Source organism: Somniosus microcephalus, chromosome 11 (genome assembly GCF_052327205.1).
Source record: "Somniosus microcephalus isolate GS21.2 chromosome 11, FLI_Smic_1.0, whole genome shotgun sequence".
Classification (NCBI taxonomy): domain Eukaryota; kingdom Metazoa; phylum Chordata; class Chondrichthyes; order Squaliformes; family Somniosidae; genus Somniosus; species Somniosus microcephalus.
In genome coordinates this window covers 205,221,114-205,235,159 of record NC_140997.1, presented here as the reverse complement: position 1 = coordinate 205,235,159, position 14,046 = coordinate 205,221,114, and the positions used below count along the sequence as shown (strand labels likewise).

At 43.5% G+C, this 14,046-nt stretch overlaps 1 protein-coding gene across 1 annotated transcript in view; it reads left to right on the top strand.

Annotated features, from left to right (window-relative positions):
* Positions 1 to 14,046, top strand: part of syn2b (synapsin IIb) — a 666,583-nt gene that overhangs the window by 337,412 nt on the left and 315,125 nt on the right. The window lies entirely within an intron of this gene.

Sequence of the window (14,046 nt, the reverse complement as noted above, 5' to 3'; positions counted from 1 at the left end):
CACTTTCCAGCTCTTGGTCCGTAGCCCTATCAGTTATGGCACTTCAGGTGCATGTCAAAGTACTTTTTAAATGCGATAAGGGTTTCTGCCTCTACTACCCTTTCAGGCAGTGAGCTCCAGACCCCCACCCTCTGGATCAAAAAAGGTTCTCCTCAACTCCCCTCTAATCCATCTACCAATTACTTTAAATCTATGCCCCCTGGTTTTTGACCCCTCTGCTAAGGGGAATAGGTTCTTCCTATCTGTCAGATCCGTGTATCTTAATGTTGTGTCCTTCAATAATCAGACAACAGACTGCAGGGAACGATTTAACAGGTGTTTACTGAATGAGGGTTACTCTAGAACTAACTGTACAGATCACTACTCAGGGTTTATATACAGGTGTGGTCACTGCCGGTACGACAGTATACAGGAGCTGTAAAAAGTAGTTCTCCCCTTAAAGGTACATACATTACAATTCCTCCCCTTTTAGATTAACAGTACCATAACACTCATTTAACAATTAAATATCAAACTAATTACAATTAACACTTTTAACATGCAACATTAGCTGAAAATAGTCTATTTATAAATTCAGTCTTTGGGGAGGCTTCCTGGTCCTTTCTGGATAGCGCCTTTCCCGAGTGTCTTGCTCTTGGTGCGGAGGCGATTCTGGCCCCCTGTCGTCGGTTGGTTCATCAGCTTCCGATGCTACTGTTTCTGGGGTAGATGCTACCTGTACGTCGGGTTCATCACCAGGTACGTATGGGCGAGGCATGGGGTTGACTTGTTCCTGTGACTCTAGGATCTGGTCAGCATGGCGTCTCACGATGCTCTCCCCAACGTCCACTGTGTACATTAGTGGGCCCTGTCGTGTGCATATCGTTCCTGGCTGCCATTTTTCTGTTCGGTAGTCGCGGGCCAAGACTGGTTGCCCTACATTGAAGCTCCTTGTTGGCTTCTCATGGATGTGCTGGAATTGCTTACTCTCAACATCTCTTCGTACGTTTGGTCTGAGCAAATCCAGGCGAGATCTCAACCTTCGGTTAAAGAACATCATGGCTGGGGCCTGGTTGGTGACTGCATGTGTCGCATTCCGGTAGGCGAACAGGAAATTGTCCACCTTGTGCTGCAGCAGAATGTTGTCATTGTACATAGCCTTTATTGCCTTCTTAAAGGTTTGTACGAAACTCTCAGCCAATCCATTTGTGGCTGGATGATACAGGGCGGATGTGTAATGCCTTACCCCATTCCTTTTCATAAATCTTCGAAACTCCGCGGACACAAACTGTGGTCCGTTATCAGAGCAAATCTGCTCTGGCAAGCCGTTCCTGGCAAAAATGGTCTGTAGGATTGCAATCGTTTTCTCCGTGGTGGTGGAGGACATTTTGATGACCTCAAGCCATTTCGAGTGCGCATCCACGGCGATTAAAAACATTGAGTCCATGAATGGACCAGCAAAATCAATATGCACCCGTTGCCATGGAGATGAGGGCCACTCCCATGGGTGTAGAGGGGCATGTGGTGGTGCATTTTGGAACTTCTGGCATCCTGAGCAGCTCTTTGTCAGGTCCTCGATTTGCTGATCGATCCCCAGCCACCACACATAAGCCCTAGCAAGGCTTTTCATTTTCACCCCTCCCAGATGACCTTCGTGAAGCTCATTGAGCACTCTCTCCCTTAACTTGGGTGGAATTACCACTCGGGATCCACACATCAAGGTCCCCTGGCATACTGACAGCTGTTCTCTTCTGGATGAGAATGCTGGCAACAGTGAGTCGCCATGTGCTGGCCATCCCTTCACCGTCAAATCATATACCTGAGGCAGTGTCGGGTCATTTCGGGTCTCCTTCTCTATACCAGCGTTAGTTACTGGCAAGCATTCAATTATAGTCGAATGAAATATTTTGACAGGATCCACTGCTGGTGCTTCCTCCGCAGTAGGCAGTGGCAGGCGTGATAGCCCATCAGCGTTTCCATGCTGTTTCGTGCCCTTATACTCGATTTCATATTGGTGCGCCCCTAGAAAAAGGGACCATCTTTGTAGCTGTTGCGCAGTCATCACCGGAACGCCCTTCTTTGGATTAAAGATGGAGACAAGTGGTTGGTGGTCAGTCAGCAAGGTGAACTTCTGCCCGTGCAGATAGTGATTGAACTTTTTCACTCCCCACACTAGGCTGAGGGTCTCCCTGTCAATCTGGGCGTAGTTACGCTCGGCTGAGGTTAGTGATCGTGACACAAAGGCTATTGGCCTCTCTGAGCCGTCCGAGAATTTGTGTGACAGCACCGCTCCAATACCGTAGGGTGACGCATCACATGCCAACCGAATTGGTAATGCCGGGTTGTAATGGGCCAATACCTCTTTCGATGTGATTAGTGTTTTGCTCTTCTGGCAAGCTCGTCTACATTCATCACTCCACTTCCATGGCACTCCAGTTTGCAGTAGGGTGTTCAGTGGGTGTAGTATTGTAGACAAATTTGGCAAGAACTTATGGTAGTAGTTTACCAGCCCGAGGAACGACCTCAGTTGTGACACATTTTCTGGTGCTGGTGCCTTGACTACTGCCTCAATCTTCTCTGGGGACTTATGTAACCCCTCTTTATCGATAACGTGGCCACAATACGAGATCTGTTTTCTAAAAAACTCGCATTTGGGGCGGTTAGCTCGGAGCCCATATTCCTGCAATCTAGTGAGCACCTGCTCCAGGTTGGCAAGGTGATCACTGTCATTTTCGCCCGTGACCAGGATGTCGTCCAAATAACACTGGGTCCCTGGGATCCCTTGCAGGACTTGTTCCATTGCCCTCTGCCAAATAGCCGGAGCTGCTGCTACCCCGAATACTAGCGGTTGTATTGGTAGAGACCTTTATGGGTGTTGATTGTGAGGTATTTTTTTGATGCTTCTTCTACCTCCATTTGCAGATACGCCTGGGCCAGATCAATCTTAGTGAAGCGTTTCCCTCCAGATAGCGAGGCGAAAATATCTTCAATCCGCGGAAGTGGATATTGTACGGTGTGAAGGACCGGGTTCACTGTTACCTTAAAGTTCCCACAGATGCGAACCTTCTTTGGTTCCCCAGGCGTGCTGCTCAACGACTTTTTCATCACAGGGACGATGGGTGTAGCCCACTCGCTCCAGTCTACCTTGGACAGTACACCTGAACGTTCCAGACTCTCCAGCTCTGCTTCGACGGCTGGGCGGATCGCATAAGGTACCGGTCTGGCCTTAAAAAATTTTGGGCTTGCGTTTTCTTCAATTTTAATCATCGCTGTCATGCCTTTTAGTGTTCTGAGTCCTTGCTGGAACACTTCTTTCGCATCAGTTAGGATCTTTGACAGTCGCCCAGGTGTGACGTCGCCATCCTTTTTGTCAGCCACAGTCAGTGCCTGTATGGAATGCCAATCTAGCTGTATCTTCCGGATCCATTCACGTCCTAGTAGTGGTGGTCCTCCATCTGGCAATACATATAGGTCCATTTTTGGTGTTTCCTTGCCGTTATATATAACGTTCACCCTTATTTTTCCTTTGGGGTAGAATTTTTGCCCCGTGTACATCTTCAAGACAATCTTTGTATCTCTCAAGGGTATATGTGAGAATAGCCGCTTGTAGTCCCTTCGGTTTATGACTGTTAGGGCTGATCCTGTGTCCAATTCCATTTTCATTTGGACTCCTGCTATCTTGAGCGTGACCCAGATAGTTTGGTGATCCTCCGTTTTGATCACATTATGTAGTTTCAGACAACCCAGCTCCTTGCTTCCGGAGTCTGTATCACTCTTCTGTTCATCTGAACTACTCTCCGTCACCTTATGTACCTTCTTCTCCTTCTCCTGTGGAGATTTCTTGCTGCTGGTTTTCTTTCCCGACCTGCAGGCTCTTGCTATGTGTTCTACTTTTCCACACTGTCTGCACACTTTGTCCTTGAACCAGCAATCATTATGGTCGTGTGTTGTTCTGCCGCAACGATAGCACTTCACTATTCCGTATGACATTTCATTTGTGCCATATTCTTGCGGTCTCCGTTGTATCTCTGCAGCGCCCCGTGCTGCTGCTTCATGTGATACTGCAATGCTGAAAGCCTTGTCCAGCGTAAGATCCTTTTCTGATAGAAGCCGTTTCTGGGTTCCTTCACTTTGAAGCCCACACACAAACTTGTCCCTTAAAGTATCTGCTAGTCCCGTTCCAAACTGGCAGTGTTTCGATAGCTTGCGCAGTTCCGTTAAATACTCAGCATTATTTTCATCTTTATGCTGGTTCCTTTTGTGAAACTTAAATCTTTCTGCTATCAGCAGCGGTGTGGGGTTTAAGTGGTCCTGTAGGATTGACACTATGTTTTCAAAATCCTTTTCTACTGGCTTCTCTGGGGTTACTAGGTTTCGTAGTAAGCCATACGTTTTGGCACCCATTGAATTCAACAATACCAGCACTTTCTTGTCATCTGGCACTTCATTCACCTTGCAGTATACTTCTATGCGTTCGACATATGTCATCCAATCTTCGACTTCATTGTCGAACGCTGTGATACTGCCACTCTTCGGCATTTTTGGGTGTGGTTAGACTGGCTTAAAATGGCGTCTCCCACGCTTTCCTTTCTTCCCCGCTGCGGCTTAAAATGGCGTCTCCCGCGCTTTCCTTTCTTCTCCGCTGCGGCTTAAAATGGCGCCTCCCGCGCTGCTGCCAACGCCGCTCTCGGCGGTCCTCATGGCAAATAGCGACACCCTGTGGGTTTCGTGTGCTGCGCCTGACGCCGCTCTCTGCGGTCCTCGTGGCAATGGCAGTGCTTCGTGTTTTCCTGCGCGCCTCTCTCCCCCATTGACGCTGCTCGGCCCTTGAACACTGGCTGTGCTCTGCGCGTTTTCCTGCGCGCCTCTCTCCCCCGTTGACGCTGCTCGGCCCTTGAACACCGGCTGCGCTCTGCTCTCTCTCGCCTCTCTCCCCCGATGACGCCGCTCGTTCCTGAACACCGGCTGCGCCCTGTGCACTCTGCCCTCTCTCTCTCCCACGTCGACGCTGCTCGGCCTTTTTCTGTGCCGCTCGGTCGGGCTCTAGCCCGTCGCTGTCTGGGAAGGGTCTGCGCAGTACCTGTTGCCAGCCCGTTTCGCTGGACCACCATGACTGGAAAGCCAAGCCTGGCTCTCGACAGCCTCTCCTGCGATGCTCAAATCTCCGCTGGATGACTGGGCGGTTGCCCGTGGTCGACGCCCGTGCTTCTGGACTCGACCTTCTTCCACTGTTCTCCAGGAGCGAATCCCTGGGAGGTGATGCAGAGTTGCAGGTAGGTTCGAATCTGCTCGTCGCCAATGTTAGATCCGTGTATCTTAATGTTGTGTCCTTCAATAATTGGACAACAGACTGCAGGGAACGATTTAACAGGTGTTTACTGAATGAGGGTTACTCTAGAACTAACTGTACAGATCACTACTCAGGGTTTATATACAGGTATGGTCACTGCCGGTACTACAGTATACACGAGCTGTAAAAAGTAGTTCTCCCCTTAAAGGTACATACATTACACTATCCACTCTATCCAGGCCCTTCATAATTTTATACACCTCAATAAGGTCTCCCCTCAGCCTCCTCGGTTCCAAAGAACACAACCCCAGCCTATCCAATCTTTCCTCACAGCTAAAATTCTCCAGTCCTGGCAACATCCTCGTAAATCTCCTCTGTACCCCCTCTAGTGCAATCACATCTTTCCTGTAATGTGGTGACCAGAACTGTACGCAGTGCTCTAGCTGTGGCCTAACTAGTGTTTTATACAATTCTTGAGTTTTTGTTCCAATTCGGCAGCAATGTCCTCTTCACATAAGCTGCAGGATTTTTCTTTAATTGAGTCGATGTTGATAGTAATGTGCGGCTGTGATGAACTCACTCTGTATTCAAGCAATTCCAGCATAATGGAAAATCAGTACATGAAATGTTTGAGATCAGATCACGATCTTTCATAAAGATCAGCTTTTCTTTCTGTGCGAAGCAGCTGGAGTCAGAGTTAACATGACTGGTGTAAAGCGCGTCTAGTGACAAAATGCTGTTTTAAACTCACATTTATCATTCATGGAATGTATTAAAATAGAAACCCAAAGAGCTTTCCTGTGCTTAATATTAATATAAGGAAAGTTCTTTGACAAGGAAAATTATGCCTTTCCTGTCGTTTGCATTTTGGCTATAAATAGTAAAGTTGTAGCTTTGCTGCTGCACTGGTTACATACCTCAGTCCACAGCTGCTTATTGTGAGTCAGACATTCCCATTTATTTACCAGGTGCTGTTGCACATTTGGTTTCTACATCCTCCAAAACAGCAACAAAAATCTTTCCATGGGTAAGATTTCCAGCATAACTCATCAACCGTCATTCATGATCTCACACAACCTCAGACAGGTCTATGATGCTTTACCACATGCAGACTGGAAATCTGCCAACGTTGAATATTTTCAGGTGGGGAGGTCTATTGGATGGGGCGAATTGTTTTTCTTTAATTATCTAAGAAAATAACTTTTCTACAAAATGTTGGAGGCATGGTAGGTCTGAGGGCTGAGGCCTTTCTTCTCGGGCAAGCTTGACTCGCACGGTGCTGTTATTGGACATTGGGTAGATTAGTGAGGCATTGTATTTCAAATCTCAATTTGCATTGCAATGGGTCTCGTAAACTTGTAGAAGATAAATATGCTTTTAATACCAGAAACTGAATGTCATGTTTTGTTTAACCATGAGGTGCCACATTCGACAAATCACATTGAATGCGACCAGTAGCAGGAACCCTGCCTGATTTCCCCCTTTTCCTAGCTTAGTGACGTTGAAGCCAGCAGTAGGGGGGTCGCACCGTTGCCACCAGCACTCGGGACCTTCTTGGTCTGTATGGATTTGAACCACATTCATCCATTTGTCCATTAAACCATCAGGAGAGCCTTTAAGACAACCACAAACAATTCTAATTTGGGCCAGAATTACCTAGTTATTTATTGTAGTAGTGGAAGTGTAATACTTGTGGATATTACCTGTCTCCACACTTTTTTAAAATCAGTCTGTGTGAGAAAACAATGACTGTTCTGATTACACACCCGTTGTAGCTTTTGTTTTGTATTCTATAAACTTCAGAGAGTGCATGAAGCTGAGGCGGTGGACGAGTAAGAGAGAAAGAAACTGGCCATAAAGAGGGAGGAGCGAGAAAGAGAAAGAGACCAGGGGCAGGTGAGAGGAGAGAGAGAAAACTTGTTAATGTTAGTTCATTTTTTTTTTAAGTTGAGTTTTGAGGCCAATTAATTATCTACCTGTGTTTTGCTGACATGAAAGGTATCGATGAGACAGAGTTCACAACTGCTAACACTACGGGGGTAATTTACATTTAACCCATTCGGCTTAAAATTTCACCCCTCACCCCATTTTACTTTCCATTGGAGAGTAAAATCAGGCGGGGTGTAAAACAGAGCAGAAAAACTGAACCCACTCATTTCCTGTTGGTGGTTTAAATTAAAATGACCTCATGTAAAAGAGAGAGTGAGCGAGAATACAGTCTTTCTCCTCATTCTAATTTTTTTAAGTTGAATTTTGGAAGAAAACAGAGCTTCTTTGCAGGTAAACAGCTAGTAAAGGATGGAAGGAGAGAAAAGGGGAGCAGAGATGGAAACAGGTTGGGTGAGGGGACTTACAACCTCTTACCATCTGCCCTTGGGTAAGAGTGGGAGCTGGAGAAGTGGATGGAGGGTTAAGGTTGAGGGGAGTGACAGCAGAGCAAAGGGGAGTGGAGGATACAGGGGTTGAGCAGCTAGTACAATGCTGAGGTAGGGGTAGTTATAGAGGCAAGGGGGTCATGGAAAGGGGAGGGGATAATGGGAAGCTGAAGGGATGGGAGCATAGGGGCAGGGGAAGCATTAATGATTGGCTGAGTGGATGAGAAGGGGGCCACTGAGGGCCACTCTTCCCCTGAAATCCTACCCCAAATTTAGCCTGCAGCCATGTGTGACACTTCTTCCCACCAAGCCATGCCATACCACCCACCTGAAAAGAAAAATGAACAATAAAGGGGAGAGAAGTATAAGAGAAAGAGAGGCAAACACAGAAGAGAGACAGAGAAAACCAGTAGCACGGTGACAGCAGAGACAGAGAAAACCAGTAGCACGGTGACAGCAGAGACAGGTGATCATATTGTTAGAATCATAGAAATTTACAGCACAGAAGGAGGCCATTCGGCCCATCGTGTCTGCGCCAGTCAAAAAAGAGCTATCCAGCCTAATCCCACTTTCCAGCTCTTGGTCTGTAGCCTTGTAGATTACGGCACTTCAAGTGCATATCCAAGTACTTTTTAAATGTGATAAGGGTTTCTGCCTCTACCAGCCTTTCAGGCAGTGCATTCCTGACCCCCACCGCCCTCTGGGTGAAAAAAATTCTCCTCAACTTCCCTCTAATTCTTCTCCCAGTTACTTTAAATCTATGTCCTCTGGTTATTGACCTCTCTGCTAAGGGAAATGGGTGCTTCCTATCCACTCTATCCAGGCCCTCATAATTTTATATGCCTCACTTGAGTCTCCCCTCAGCCTCCTCTGTTCCAAAGAAAACAACCCCAGCCTATCCAATCTTTCCTTAGAGCTAAAATTCTCTACTCCCGGCAACATCCTCGTAAATCTCCTCTGTACCCTCTCTAACGCAATCATATCTTTCCTGTAATGTGGTGACCAGAACTGTATGCAGTACTCTAGCTGTGGCCTAACACTGTATAGTGTTTTATACAGTTCTAGCATAATCTCCCTGCTCTTATATTCTATGCCTTGACTAATAGAGGAAAGTATCCAGTATGCCTTCTTAACCATCTTATCTACCTGTCCTGCTACCTTCAGGGATCTATGGACATGCACTCTAAGGTCCCTCTGTTACTCTAAATTTCTCAGTATCCTACCATTTATTGTGTATTCTCTTGCCTTGTTAGCCCTCCCCAAATGCATTACCTCACGCTTCTCCGGATTGAATTCCATTTGCCACTTTTTTGCCCATCTGACCAGCCCATCGATATCTTCCTACAGTCTACAGCTTTCTTCCTCACTATCAACCACATGGCAAATTTTTGTATCATCTGCAAATTTCTGAAATCATGCCCCCTACATTAAAGTCTAAATCATTGATATATGTTTTCACACATGGTAAGCCTCTATCCAGACCCTTTCCCTTGCATATTCTCTGACTTAACTGTGTACAACACCACAGTAGAGCAACAAGAGATACAAAATCTGCAAAACATGACAATGCTCAAGCATTAATGTAAAGAACCATTGTTGGAGTCAGTAAAATAATTATACTACTCTATTTAACGGTGGTCAAAAGAGTTGCAGTCTAATTGTAACACAAGGTTTTTGTGTGTTGCAAAAAGAATAGCATCCTTGGTGTATCAAATCAAAGCATTAACATCAAAGCTAGTGTCAACACTCAGCAAACTATGTTACCACTGCATCTTCTGAATTCATAACTTGTTTCAACGTCAGTTGCCATGACAAGTATTCCAGTGACTGCTTCCAGGGTTGTTTAAAGTTATAACGCACTCAAGTGTGCTACTGAAAATAAATGTGATAAAGGGCAGTGAATCCCAGAGCTGGTGTGCGTTACATACATTGAAAAAGATTTTCATATTTTGTTTTCATGTTACAGCCTCTGTCTACTGCCAGGACTAATATTTAGTCCCAAAAAAATGGTTAATATGTAGTCAGTAAACAGCACTGTGTAAGATTAGCACTTCTTTGTTATCTGCTGTCGCAGCTAACTGTTAGTTTTTGTGTAATATGCAGTTATTCTCTTGGCTGGAGTCTTGACATTGTCTTAAATATCGCATCTGTTGTCACTGAAATCCGTGTACTGCTTTAGTGGCTGGACTTTGGATACAGGATGCTATCTGACTGTGTCTGCTTCAGTTCCTTGAGCAGATAATGATTAGTGAGTTGTGCTCACGCTGAGTTTCCACAAATCAAACATCTGGCAATTGGAGGACACCGTTCATCTGTTACCCAGTATGTGCCATAAAGTGATTTTCACTGCATCTGTATTGAATAAAATAAGCTGTTCTCATTTCCACAAAGCCTGCAAAAGCTTGATTATAATTCATGATGGTCCTGACAATGGCCGGCTGATACACTTTAATGCCGAGGTTGCTGTTTAGCATTAATGGTGACCGCATATGGTTATTACAGCTGATTATGTTCAGAGTAGTTTTGCTGGAGGGCTATAATTATGTAAAGTACACACGCATGGTTTGCAGAACTGTTTGGTGATCGACTGTTGCCAAAACCCATTTTCAATGACCCCTGCATGACATACCCATGGGACAATTGTTTTCTCTGACTTTCATTGGATAAGCCTGTGTACCACCTGACTGCTGAGGAGCACTGGCCTGTTGTGCGTTTGGGGATAACTTAGTTATTAGGAGGAAAATCAATAGGAAATGGATACATTGAAAGCGGAAGCTCCAGTGAAACATGTCATTATAGAAATTCATATAATTCTGACGCTTTTTCCAAGGTAACTAAAACTTGGGGGGAGAAAAATCACTTTTAATTCTTTTTAACTACTGGCATACAGTAATTCTGAAGTTTATTCTCTTTATTTACTTTGGAGTTATCATTAATCAGCAAATCAGGATGAATAAAATTACAGCTATCGTCATTCTAAAATTAACACTGGATCAACTGAACAATGAACCTCAAAAATAAGTGGATGAATAGGGGGCTGTTAAAGCAGCTCGAGTCAGTCAATCCTCAGTAACATGCCGTTTATGCCTTTTTTGTAAATTCTTGATAAAGAGTCATTACTTCTCCGTTACTGGAGAAAGATTTTTATTCACAGGAAGCCACAGTTTCATTTTTATCATCTCATTATCCCCACTGCTGCGATGGGATGGAAAGTGCATCATCTGTTTTGATTTAAATGACTTTACCAGCAGATGCGACCTATTGTTGAAATAAAGTGTGAAGTATCTGCTTTGTGTTTGGAGCAAAAATTAATCACCAGAAAGTACCTAGTGCTCTGAATGAGTAATGTGATTTGACCTTAAACAGGGCCCCACGTTACTGCAGATAGGGAATACAGTTGTATGTGGGTTGTATTCAAAGGTTAAGAGGGAATTTAAGCAGTGCAGAGAGAATCAGAACTCCTTTTATTCTGTCTTTTTGTTGTTTTTTTTGAATATTGAGTCCTGATGCCATGATCAGGTTCCTGCCCCAGTGGATTTACTTCTTCTGTTGGAGCACGCGAGATTTATGAATATCTGTAGATACATCAGGTGTGTGTGTGTTTGTTTCAATTCAGTTGTATCCTAATGCTGGACTCAATAAGTCATTGAGCCATTCTACCCACCGTGATATCACCAGCACTCAGTTGTTCAATAAATTGGGGTTGAAATTGGACCTCAATGCGGCCATTTTCCAGCCCATAAAACGGGGGCACAGAGGTCCAATTTAGGGGGCCAACAACCCGCACCCGAATAGTATCAGAAACCCATCCGGCGCCATATTTGTTCAGGCGCTGTGGGCCGTCCCTGGCGACAGCCTCCTTGCTGTTGGCCTCCTTCAATATGGTAATAAGAGGCCTTTGCATGCTTTTGATTGATTTTAATTTGGGTTGTCCCTTCTGTGATGTAATCTGAGATGCATTCAAGAAGAAAATAATTTAATCAAATATGGGCGGTTTCTATAACGGGCGGCCAATCTGTGATGCCAGTTTGTACGTCAAGTGTGGTTCAATACAAGTTTAGCATAAGTTCTCTGCTTTTCAATTCTATCCCTCTAGAAATGAACCCCTGGGCTTCATTTGCTTTTCTTAAGGCCTTATTAACCTGTGTTGCTAATTTTACTGATTTGTGTATCTGTACACCTAGATCTCTTTGCTCCTCTATCCCATTCAGACTCTTGTTATCCAAGCAGTATGTGGCCTCCTCATTCTTTCTACCAAAATGCACCACCTCACACTTTTCTTTATTGGGATTACTTTGCCAATTACACAGCCATTCTGTAAGCTTATTGAGCATTGTTTTGTCCCATTCTTCCTTTGTATTAACTACACCTCCCAATTTGGTGCTGTCCACAAATTGAGAGATTGTACTACTGATTCCTGAGTCCAAATCATTATTGTAAATTGTGAACAGTGGTCCCAGCACTGATCCCTGTGGAACACCACTTCTCACCTTTTGCCAGTCTGAGTAGCTACCCTTAACCCCTATTCTCTGTTTGATAGCCAGCTTGCTATCCAGTCTGCTACCTGCCCTCTGACTTCACATACTCTGACCTTAATCATGAGTCTACTATGTGGTATCTTATCGAAGGCCTTTTGAAAATCCAAATATATTACATCTACAGCATTACCCTTGTCTACTCTTTCTGTTACTTCTTCAAAGAATTCAATAAGGTTGGTCAAGCATGACCTTCCCTTTTGAAATCAGTGCTGACTGCTTTTTATTATATTTTCTGTTTCTAGATGTTTTAATATGACATCTTTGAGTAAAGATTCCATTATCTTTCCTACAACTGACGTTAAGCTAATTGGTCTGTCATTCCCTGGACTTGTCCTATCTCCCCTTTTAAATATAGGAATAACATTAGCTGTCTGCCAGTCTTCTGGCACTATTCCCTTTTCTAATGAATTTATATATATTTATATATATATGTAAGAGTGCCTCTGCTATCTCTTCCTTAACTTCTTCTAATATGTGCGGATGCAATCCATTGGGACCAGGGGTTTTATCCTCTCTAAGTTTGATTAGTTTATCAATTATCCCTGCCTTTCTATCTTAAATATCTTTATATATTTTTTGATCTCTTCTAATGTCATTCCCACCATATTGGTCTCCCTGGAAAAAACTGAAGCAAAGTAATTATTTAATATTTCTACCATTTTGCTGTCATTACCTGTGAGATTATCTTGTGTATTCCTTAGTGGCTGTATCCCTGTCCTGATCTTTATTTTGTTATTTATGTGTCTGTAGAATACTTTACTAATTCTTTTTATATTCCTCGATAATTTAATTTTGTAGTTCCCCTTTGCTTTCCTAATCGTTTTTTTTTACTTCTTTCCTAACTTCTTCATATTCCCTTTTGTCATCCTCTCCTTTATTGTCTATGCATTTAGTGTACGCCTTTTTCTTTGGTTTCATTTTTACCCTTATCTCTTTATTCATCTATGGTGTTTCATTATTGGCTAGTTTGTTCTTGTTTCTTAGTGGAATATATTTCTCCTGAACTCTATTGATCACCGATTTAAATATTTCCTACTGCTTTTCTATCTCTTTACCTGTCAATTTATGTTCTCAGTTTACCTTCCCTTCTCATCCCCTCAAAATTAACTTTTTTCCAATCTATTACTTTGGTCTTTGTCTTACTTATTTCTTTCTCAATCATTATTTTAAACTTTATTATGTTATGATCGTTGTTGCCTAGATGTTCTTCTATGCTTCCTTCTCTTATCTGTTCTGGTTCATTTCCCATTACGAGATCCAGTGGTGATTTCTCTCATGTTGGGCTTCTTATGTACAGGGTAAGAAAGGAGTCCTGAACACACTGTAAAATCGCCATTAATAAAAATTAAATGTTTCCCTTTCACAACTCTTTTTGCAAGTTTATTTGGGGATAGTTGAAATCTCCCATGATTATTATTCTATCTCTTTTACTCATTTCATAGATTTGCCTACATATTTCTTCCTCCACTTCCCGTCCACTATTAGGTGGTCTGTAGATTACCACTATTAATGGAATCAATCCCTTCTTATCCTTTGTCTCAATCCATAAGAATTCTGTTACTATCTTAATGTTAGTTATATACTTTTTTTCTATTGCCATTATATCTCTAATTAGTACAGCTAACCTTCCCCACCCCACCCCCACCATCTTCCTTCCCTATCCTTTTTTAAATACGTTATATCCTGCAATATTTAACTGCCAGTCCTGTTCTTTAGTTAGCCATGTTTCAGTTATCCCTACTACATCTGACTCCATACTACGAACTATTGCTTCCAGTTAACCATTTTGTTTGGGATGCTGTGTACATTGCTGTATAGGCAATTTAATTTGTTTTTTATTAAGTGTTCCCCATACTTTATTTTT